This window comes from Blennius ocellaris (assembly GCF_963422515.1).
Source record: "Blennius ocellaris genome assembly, chromosome: 6".
Classification (NCBI taxonomy): Eukaryota; Metazoa; Chordata; class Actinopteri; order Blenniiformes; family Blenniidae; genus Blennius; species Blennius ocellaris.
In genome coordinates, this window is record NC_137655.1 from 8,494,369 (window position 1) to 8,504,388 (window position 10,020).

Here is a 10,020-nt window from a genome sequence, read left to right on the forward strand (position 1 = left end):
TTCTGAGCCCTGAAAGGAATAAGTTGGCGTTTTTGTTTCTCATCCTCCTGCAAAACCCACTGTGTTCTGAAAAAAAAGACTTTATGTTGATGGATGGTTAATATTCTTACCACTAAGGTTCCGCTTGCTTGATGGCCAAATGTGCTAAAAGTGGGTGTGCAGCTCGGTTTGACTTCGTGACTCTCAGTTTTCTTCTTTTGGAAAATAAAATGCTGGAGGGTAGAAAACAACACTGCGCGCTGGCAAAGAGTACTCAATCTTAAAAATAGATTTAATGATATTTAGTGACAGACCGAGTCATGATCTCTGCATTCAGATCCACTTCATAATGATGGATTCCTCCTGATTTCAGTGGAGCAGGGCTTTTCAAAGTGTGTAACAAACGGTTCACTCGCTCAGCTCCCAACACACACACACACACACACACACACACACACACACACACACACACACACACACACACACACACACACACACACACACACACACACACACACACACACACACACACACACACACACACACACACACACACACACACACACACACACACACACACACACACTGTGCACGTTCTGTCTCATACCACTTGGTAATTATTGGTTAAATGCCAGGTTTAGTAAAGTTTTTCACTCCATAAAATGTTGCCAAGGATGGCTGTTGGGACTCATAAAGAATGGAAACTCATAATGGGTTGGGCAAATTTTCAAAGATAATCTTTAACTGTGAACTGAACATTTTAGATGTAGTTGTGAGTGTGCCTGCCACTCGCTGCTGATGAGAATCCCCTCCATGTTGTGTTTGACACCAAAATTCAATCCACTTTGAGTGGACAATTGTTCAGGTTTTTGAATTTAAATTTTTTATTTTTTGCGAAAACGGCTTGCCGAGTCATTAACATCACAGCACACTACTCCCGAATTTCCGTGTGCTTTTACCAAAATTCCATCCGCTGTAAATGGCATTTTCTTTTCATCATTGGCGATGTTTTTTTTTCTGAAACTGTTTTCCAAATCATTAAACAAAAGTCAGAGCACACTATTCCGAATTATCTGCAAGTTTTGATGTGCTTTTTGCCTACCTGCTCCCAACGGTGCAGGACTAGTTACGTACCGAAAATATGGCGCCTGGGATAGTAATCTTTGCGCCTTGCATCATAAAGAGGCAGGAAGACAAAATGTATATACATATGCCTACATAATAGCACTCCTGTTGTCTGCGACTAAATCAAGTATATCGGTTCCACTATGGGAAGGGATTTTTACAGTGATTTTTTTTTCTTCTTCTACCGTGACTGTTACAGACTTGAAAGATAGTGACTGTGTTAGTCAGGCTCGATTGGATACTGTGCATGTCGCATCATCAAAATGCCACAACTGTATGATCATACCAGCTGTGACTGTGTACACAACATGTCAGCGCTCAATAACGATAGCTGGCCCATCATTTATCGGAAGAGTATACAGAAGAGATGGTAAAGTAAAGCTACGTTAAATGCACCCCCTTGCCGTCGCAGTCATAAAGAGTTCAATAACTGCAGTAAGTCCTATCTGCGGGGTAACACAGATGTCACAGAAACACTAAGCAGACGGATTCCACAGGCTCAAATCTACACTATCAGTGACAGCAGCCTCAGCTGCGGATTTGCCTGAATGCTTACTTTGTTTTCACATCTGGCCGCTACTCCCACTTCCAGGCTCCAAAACAAATGTGGGGCTTTGATAGCAGACCTTTTTTTTCTCCCTCGTCTCCTGTCCGGTCACAGGCAAGAGGACGAATTCGTACGCGAGTCACTGTCGGATGACAAACACTGGGACAAAGTGAGAGACACGTCGGCGGGCCGTGGGAGCAAAGTGTGAAAGAAAACAGGTAGTATCCAGATGGATTCTTTAATATGAATATATGCTAATCTGTGCGATGTTGTCTTTTTTTTGTTTATCCATCTCTGGTAGCAGGATCACTCAGAGCATATGTTGTCAGAGCATCCCAAGCCAAAATAAGATTTAAAAAAAACAACAAAACAACACAATTCCATTAAAAAACAAGGAGATGTTGACTTTTACAGTCCTTGCGGATGACGATGCCGATTTTCACACGGGCCACCGTGCACATCCCACAAGGACACCAATCAGCTCTCCAAGAGCAACAATGTAGGGGAATGATTTATGAGGAGGAGAATTTGAGCAGAGAAGGAAAGTGCAGGAAGGAGCCTTGTAGTGCAGCAGATAAGGGGGGGAACTCCCCCTTATTTGAAATTGTGATACAAACACAAGAATTGGCATGAAAACTCATCTTGGGTCACATAATAAGAAAATGGTCACATGAAATTACAAAACAGCCACCGATTCCCAAGTCTGCTGAAATGCTTAGACTAAGGTTTTTTTTCTCTCCCCTGATTAGGCTGGATTTTATCATATCTTCTTTTTAAGATTAATTACACAATTAATTGTTGCAATATGGGGAAATAAAAACAAAACTTTCATCATCTACACCAAACACGGCAATTGCATCTCCTGGTGCTTTGTTTTGGGCCTTCGAATTCCCTAAACTGCCGATGCAACGAATGATCAATAATTCATATATGAACCCAATATCAATGGCAGTTAATCCTTAAACATTGCAAAACTATATGCGCCTTAAAGTAGAAACGATCATCTGCATGCTTATTAATGGCGGAAGCTGCTCAGTTATTGCCAAGTTACAATTATGAAGAACTTCTTCTGTCCTCACTGCAATGCACTTCCCTCTTGAATCAAGTGGGCAGCACATTCTATGTAAAGACAAGCATCTGATGCATAAAAGCACCGATCGTGATGTTCGTATCACAACTTGAAACCCTTTGTTTAAACTCCCTGTTACCTATGTGGATTAAATCCAAAGTGAAGCCTTCACCTCTCATTTTTACCCGAAGATCTGACACCTCTGCCGCCTCGCTTCACACTCCTGTTTCTAAGGATGTTTTGGGAGATCAGATTCCAGGTAAACCTCCTGGTGTACACCTGATAAGCTCCTGCGGGCATCAGCCCACACTCCAATAACTTCACCTTCTTCCTTTCAGCCTTGCTTGAACTCTTCAGAGAAAAAGTCTACAGTTAATCCATTTTGCGAGCTTGCGGGAGAACCTGGAGCACGTTTGTTTTGTTTTTTCCTGCTGGGAACCTTTAAACATATGGACATCTGAGCTGGAGCATCTGGCCAGCGTTAAAACTGGACGGGAGAGGTGTGGGACTGAGGTTTTCAAACTCCGAGGTGGGAGGGCGCGGGCTGCGATTGGCAGGACAAGCTGCGCAGAGACGCCAGCAGGTGCACACGGGTGTCGTGAAGAACAACAACGGGGTTTGCTTTTGGAGTCTGGCTTGACAATTTGGTCCGCATCTCAACACGGACAGGATGTGGGGCTGCTCCAGCCGCTGTTATGCGACGCACGGCTCAAAAACACTTAGCTGGCACTGGCTCAATTCTGGTTAAAAAAAAAGAAAAAAAAAAAAAAAAAGACGTGTGGACATGTTTTGCATCAGAGATGATTTCCAATTTCCCAGCACACCGTTATCTCAGAAATCGCGGAAAATAGAAGCTGCCTGCTGTAATTACCCACCATTGCCTGAGAATCATCATCATCTTTTTTAACTTATGATATAAGGTGTCAGTGAAGAGGAGAGACGCTGCCCGTTGCTGCAAATTATATCATACCTTTCATCATTTCAGGGAGCTGGAACTCAGAAAGAGCCTCAGCAACGTGGGCAGCCGCTTTAATGGCTGCTCACCGATGCAGGTTTGGTATTAAAACGGCAATAAAACCACCACATTACTGACCGGGGGGTTAGCTGAGCTATTAATACACAAGCTGGGGGATTTCTCTTAAAAAAAAAAAAAAACGCTCGGGCTTCAAATGTTTCCGCTGAAGTGAGAGACCGAGATCACAGACAACACTGGGTCAGGCGTTTACCTGTATTTGCTCGGAAGGGCTTAGTATTTATGTAAAGCCGCTGCTGATGACTGTACAGAGACCTTGGGGAGTTCGTGGGGTGTGTTACAATGTGCACAGCTATGTGAAAAAGTCAGTACTCTCAAAGGAAATAGTTGATCAAGTAATGCATGCCTGTGGATAAAGGAGCTGTCCTTGAAAACAACCGCAAGAGAAACCTGATGGCATAAAGAGAAATACTTTGATACTGTGGAAAAATAGACGACAGTGTTGTTAAAAGCTGTTATTGAATAGTTTGAGGGGGGGAAAAAAAAAACACTGCAAACTTCCGACTGGGAGACGACGGCCCTACCAACCCAAAAAGAAAAATCCAAAAAGATGATACAAATTTCATGAAAATCGTTTGTGGATAGCTATTGCTTTTGTTGTCAGTGTGTTCTGAATATTTCCTGCTTGTAATTCATCCGGTGGTGGAACATTTTCTCAACAACAATTTCAAGCCTCCATGTAGGGCTTTTTCTTAATCGTACGTCAACGTCGACAATGGCAGAGCTATTTCACGTCCCTGAACACCTCTGAGCCACACAGATGGTGCTCAAGGTAAATGACACCAAAAAAATAGGGCAGGGACTCTTCAACAGATGATTTTTGTATTCATACTGAGTGGGGGGGGGGGGGGGGAAATCACAGCTACAGTGTTTCATGACTGAACAACAGATGTGAATGATATACAAAATATAAGGACCGTCATTTATATATTTAGGATAAGGTTGTTTTTTGTCATGCGTCTTTGGTTAAACGTTTGGAAACTGGGACCAGGAGCTGAATCATGAACTAAAGGTGATAAACAGGTGAATCAAACTAGATACATTTTTCTGTTACAGTTTATTGTGTTACAACTCAAACACAATGCTTGGCCATAGTCCTACAGAAGAGAGCCGCGCCATCGAAAATAGGATGAATACCATTACGAAATAAAAATGACAGAGTTCGACAACGTTGTCATCACCACCAGCATGGACTAGGATCTTGCAGTGTTTACGTTCAATTTCAGCCAGTAGTTTCAAACAACACTTCATTTTACCTACTTCTGCTTCAATACCATCTCAAAATCTTTATGCTTGGTAAATCCCTAAAAGCCTGTCAACATCTGAGAGAGTGAAAACACTGACACAATGAGACAAGTTTCAGTGAGCAGAAAATATTTCTGGTGAGTCATATACAAACAACAGACACCTCCTGATCTGGTGGCATTATTACTGTATTTATTCCCTACTACCGACAGCAAACCGGTAATGGAGGATTCATCACAACGTGAACAAAACTGTTGAATGAAACTAAACGACCATTTTTCACTCTTTATCTAGGTTTGGGTATCAATGAGCCAGAGTTAAAGGTGACTGACACTCTTTACAGTTTGTTAACCAATCACCAAGAGACCCATTTACAAATACAGACAATTAAGAGGGAATAGCTAAGCTGATTAACATATTGTTATTTTAGAAAGCCAGAACATCTGGGGGGGGGGGGGGGGGCATCTAACATCTGCTGTGCCAACTAATGGTGAACCGATCATCTGTTTCCAACTTCAACCTGCTGAATCTTAAATGCACATTGTGCTTCACACCAATGGCGTGTGTGTGCTCGTCTCAATGCATGACAATTGACGAACATGACCTTTTTCACACACCGGTACATTATGAAGCATCTGGTATCACAAAGCAGCCTGCAGAATTACATCCACGCACCAGCTCATGACAGTTGAAACATGGCTAACCCAGATTCTTTTGTCATCTCGACTAAATCATCTGAAAATCATCTGAAAATTAATCAAATGAAGTTGGTTATGAACAGTTTACGTCTTCTATGACTGGACGGCCCTGCATGACGACGTGCGAGACCCAAAGACGCACAGTCGATATAAAAACCGCACAGATCCATGTCGGAATAATTTAAAGTGACTGCGTTTGGATATTCATGACACGTCTTCCTCCGCCACAAATCAGACAGTTGGTTCAACTTTACTTTTTCCCATCCCGTACTGTGGTCACCAGCTCACTGAGCTGTGCTTCAAAATACACAACCTGAGTGCTCGAAGCTGTCACATGCTTGTCTTAGGAACCTCGGAGCAGCACATCACAGTCCGGTTGGGTGAGTGGCGGCGGTCCTGCCTACGTGGGGCTAAATATTTATTACAGTAACGGAGGTGAAGGGGAGGCGGTGGGAGGATTGACAATACCACAGGTCGTGTGTCTGTCTGTACAGAAAGGCTGCTGCCATTAACACATCAAGCCAGAGCATCCGCCATAAAGCCAGCATTCCTAATAAAGGGAAATGAACAGCAGGTTTGGTTTGGATGTCGCAGCCAAGGAGTTGTTTCGCAATTAGAGGATGTACGAAAACAAGTATGTGCGTATGTTGCCAAATGTAAAGCCTGCCTGTGTGTGTGTGTGTGTCTGTGTCTTATGCAGAAGCCTGTGATACTGAGGTGGAACGAGTGTGGTTTTCAGGGTGAAGAGAAAACGAGTAATCCAGACCGAGCTGACAGAATCGTTTACCGCCTCTTCCTACACTTCCTGTACACCTTTTCCCCTTACGAGGACAGCGTGGCGCCATCAACCTGAGCGCCATCGGGTGCAGCGTCGACGCGGTGACCCGTGGCGATCACAATCTACTCAAGGCGACCCTCCTCCTCCTCCTCCTCCTCGTCTGTCTGACAATTCCTCACCCTGTAGCGCCCGGCAGGAAAATGTTTAAGAGCGTGGAAGGGGGACGGTAAACGTCTCCTCGTGTCAATACCACCGCGCCTGGGCTTTCCCCGGACAGGAAGAGGGAACAATAGCTGCTGTGTTCAACCAGAGAGGTGAAATGCGGTCTCAAAAGGCTAGTATGTATATTTTCACCATCATTAAAGTATAGGACTTGGAATACATCACACGAACGCACCACAGAGGAACTTTAGAGGTCATTTTACATGCTCCCTCGTATGGACCACAGGCTGCACATAAAGATGAATGACGAATGATTAATTGTATACAAGTAAAGCCAAAATATTGCAAAGACAAACGCCACCATCAATCGTCACAACCAGATACTATATGCCTCTGAAAGCAGTTATCAATCATGGCGTCAAACCTGTTTTTTATCTTTTTGATCAATCAAACATGCAGAGAAAAATCTGCATATTCTAAGCTGTGAATCTAAATTTCTGGTGCGGAGTGGGTGGGGCTTGTGACCGCTACTGTTTCCGCAGCCTAAAAGACCAAAAAATAGATTTACTTTCAAACTGCTGCGGTTTAGTAGCCTGTAAATGTGTTAAACTAGAAGCTCAAGTTGCTATAAATCTTCCCCAATGGCCACAGGAGAAGCTTCCATTTCTTCCTATTTGGTAACAGTTAAGTGACTCACGAATGTCGTTTGACTTTTCTTCAGAAGGAGAAAAGTTCATAACGAGTTGGGAACACTTAAGACCAAGACTCCACGTCAACAAAATGTGTGTCCAATCAAGAGGAAGATAACTTGCTTGTTTTAATTTACCATTTGGGAGCTCCATAGGAGCGTAGTCGTGAGCCTCACAGTAGGAATATTTCTGTTTGATTCTTGGTTCTGGAGTTCACTCCTCTCATCCTCCGACTGTCTCCCTTCACCTAAAGAACTGCTTGTTCAGTAAGGCGTCAGCTTTAAATTGCCTGTAGGTATTTGTGTGTGTGTGTGTGTGATTGGCTATTTCTCTGTGTTAGCCCTGTGATGACCTGTGCACCAGTCCGGGATGTTTAATGTCCTTGGCTCAATGTCAGCTGGGATTGGCTTCAGTTGTCTGTTCCCCAAATCTGGATGAAACAAATCTAGAACACGGACGAGTATTGGTGTTATAATCCACACTAGTGCTCCACTTTGTAAATAATCTGACCATAATATTTGATTTTGTGCAGATCTATTTGAACTTTTCAAGCTTTGTTTTTATGAATTTCTTTTTTGTTTTTTTATTCTGGCCAGTGTGAGCGGTTTAAAATCACCATAATTCAAGATCTATCAGTCTAGAAACCATTACCATGAATGCACTACTATTAAACTAATACTAATAGCTCTATTACTAGTACAACACTCATCCTCATATTCTTAAATGACATGGATTAGGGTGAGAAGGGGGTGGGGGGTGGGGGGGGGGGGGTCTGGAATGCCTCATCTTTAAAAAATCTAAACAAAACAATATTTGTAACTTTCTTCAATTGACTCTTTGTCTCCTAAAAGTGAAATGAAATCGCCTTGCTTTGAATATCGTGGGTGCAGCATGCAGTCCCACAGAGTGAAAGCAAATGAGGATTGAAAAAAAACATTTACTTGAACTGCTTCGATTTCCCTGACGGGCTGTGGCGTGGTCCAAAGTGATGATTCTAGTGCTGCGCTTCTTGTCTGAACTGTTCACCACAACATGAAAGGGACAAAAAGACATGTGTATGGAGCAGGTGTACGGTACGCGAGTCTATTTCCATGCCCTATAATTAATCATCCCAACAGGAGATAGCAAGGGTTTTGAAATTTCAATGAATTGAGGGGAGTAAAAGAAGGAGACGAGCAAAGAGAAGCATAAAGGGATGGAGGGAGAGTGCAGGATCCCCTGATATTTGAATCGTGTTAAAAATAGCCACACTGGTGCAGATACAGTTTGAATTGTCACTTCTTCAAAAAAAAAAAAAAAAGGGGAGGGGGGGGCGGCAGACACTGCATTTATCTAGGCTGCTGTGTGTGTGTGTGGGCATATCAATGACAACACTGCTTGTGAAGTGGGCATTGGGCTGAAGATGAAGTCGACTCCTTTCTGAAAGGCTGGTAATGTCAGCACTTATCTGGCCGGCAGTCAGGCTAAAAAAACAACAACAAAAAAAAACAAGCACAAAGCCAAAAAAGCAGCACTGTGTTGAATCATACTGCTCACAACAACACACGAATAATTTCTAATATAATTATTCTAATTACATTTTAATAACGACAATATGGCTTTCCCATTGTGTGAGCACTACTTGTCGTAATAATCAGACACTGAGCTGAGTGTCAGTCACTCAGTAAACAATAACTGGAGGTATGAAACGGACAGAAGACAGAATCTATTAAAAATGATTATACTGTTAGTTTTATGGCCCTTCCTGGAAAAAAAAAACAAAAAACCTCGTGGCATTGGACACGAAAAGTTCAATTATGAGCAGAGAAATGTGTAACCACAGGTGCCGAGTTCAGGTTGTTATGGGGTTTTATGACCACTATTTAAATTACACAGACCTCTAAAAAATTTTCTCAGAAGTTACACAACAGATGTATCCTGTTTTGTTTTTTTTATAATTACAATAAATAAATAAATGACTAAATAACTAAATAATTCTTTTTGTTTTTTAATGGATTATTGATATTTGGCTGGCCAACCACAAGATTACACCCGCGGATGGCAAATGTGGATGAATAAATGAAAAAATTGTGTGGGAAAAATATAACATACCATTTATCTGCCACCATAGGAATTTGCTTTCGCATGCGAGGACCAAGCAATGTTTTAATAATGCTGCTGATCTATTGTCCTGCAAAAGTAACTGGTATATTTCTCCATGTGCTGCAACCGTAGTTCCGTTATAAATCGTGTAAGAAAAAAATATTGGCTATTCAATGAATCCCTCTGTTGCAAACGTGAGAGCGGGCGACAGGTAAATGATCTGGGTTGTCAGAGATGTGAACTCACCGTTGCACTCGAGGCGACAGCAGTTTTATCCACCGAGCGTCTTGCAGTTTGCAGGTGTCACGCGCTGCACCTGCAGGGTGAAAAGCATCATATTAATAAGATTTGTGCGTATATTCAATGTTCCTGACATACGAATGTTGACAAAAGTGCTGTCTGCAAGAGCACGCGGCGTGAAAACGGCTAAATGGAACACGATCACACGTGATCCATTGTGACCCCAGAAGGAAGCAGTGAAGCAAAACAGCATCTCGTATCATGAGTATGTTTTTTTTATTATCCCCTGAATAAGGCCAGTGTAGTTTTATTGTGTTTGAAGGAATGCTTGAGAATCAACCTGAAGGAAAACTGAAACAAATCAAGGTCAACA

General features: G+C 42.5%; 1 protein-coding gene across 1 annotated transcript in view; it reads right to left on the reverse strand.

Moving 5' to 3' along the window:
• adarb1b (adenosine deaminase RNA specific B1b) overlaps positions 1-10,020 on the reverse strand; it is a 133,531-nt gene that overhangs the window by 78,611 nt on the left and 44,900 nt on the right. Inside the window, exon 2 of the mRNA XM_080498343.1 lies at positions 9,654-9,723. The gene's annotated coding sequence lies outside the window, so the exon portion shown is untranslated. The remainder of the gene's footprint in view (positions 1-9,653; positions 9,724-10,020) is intronic.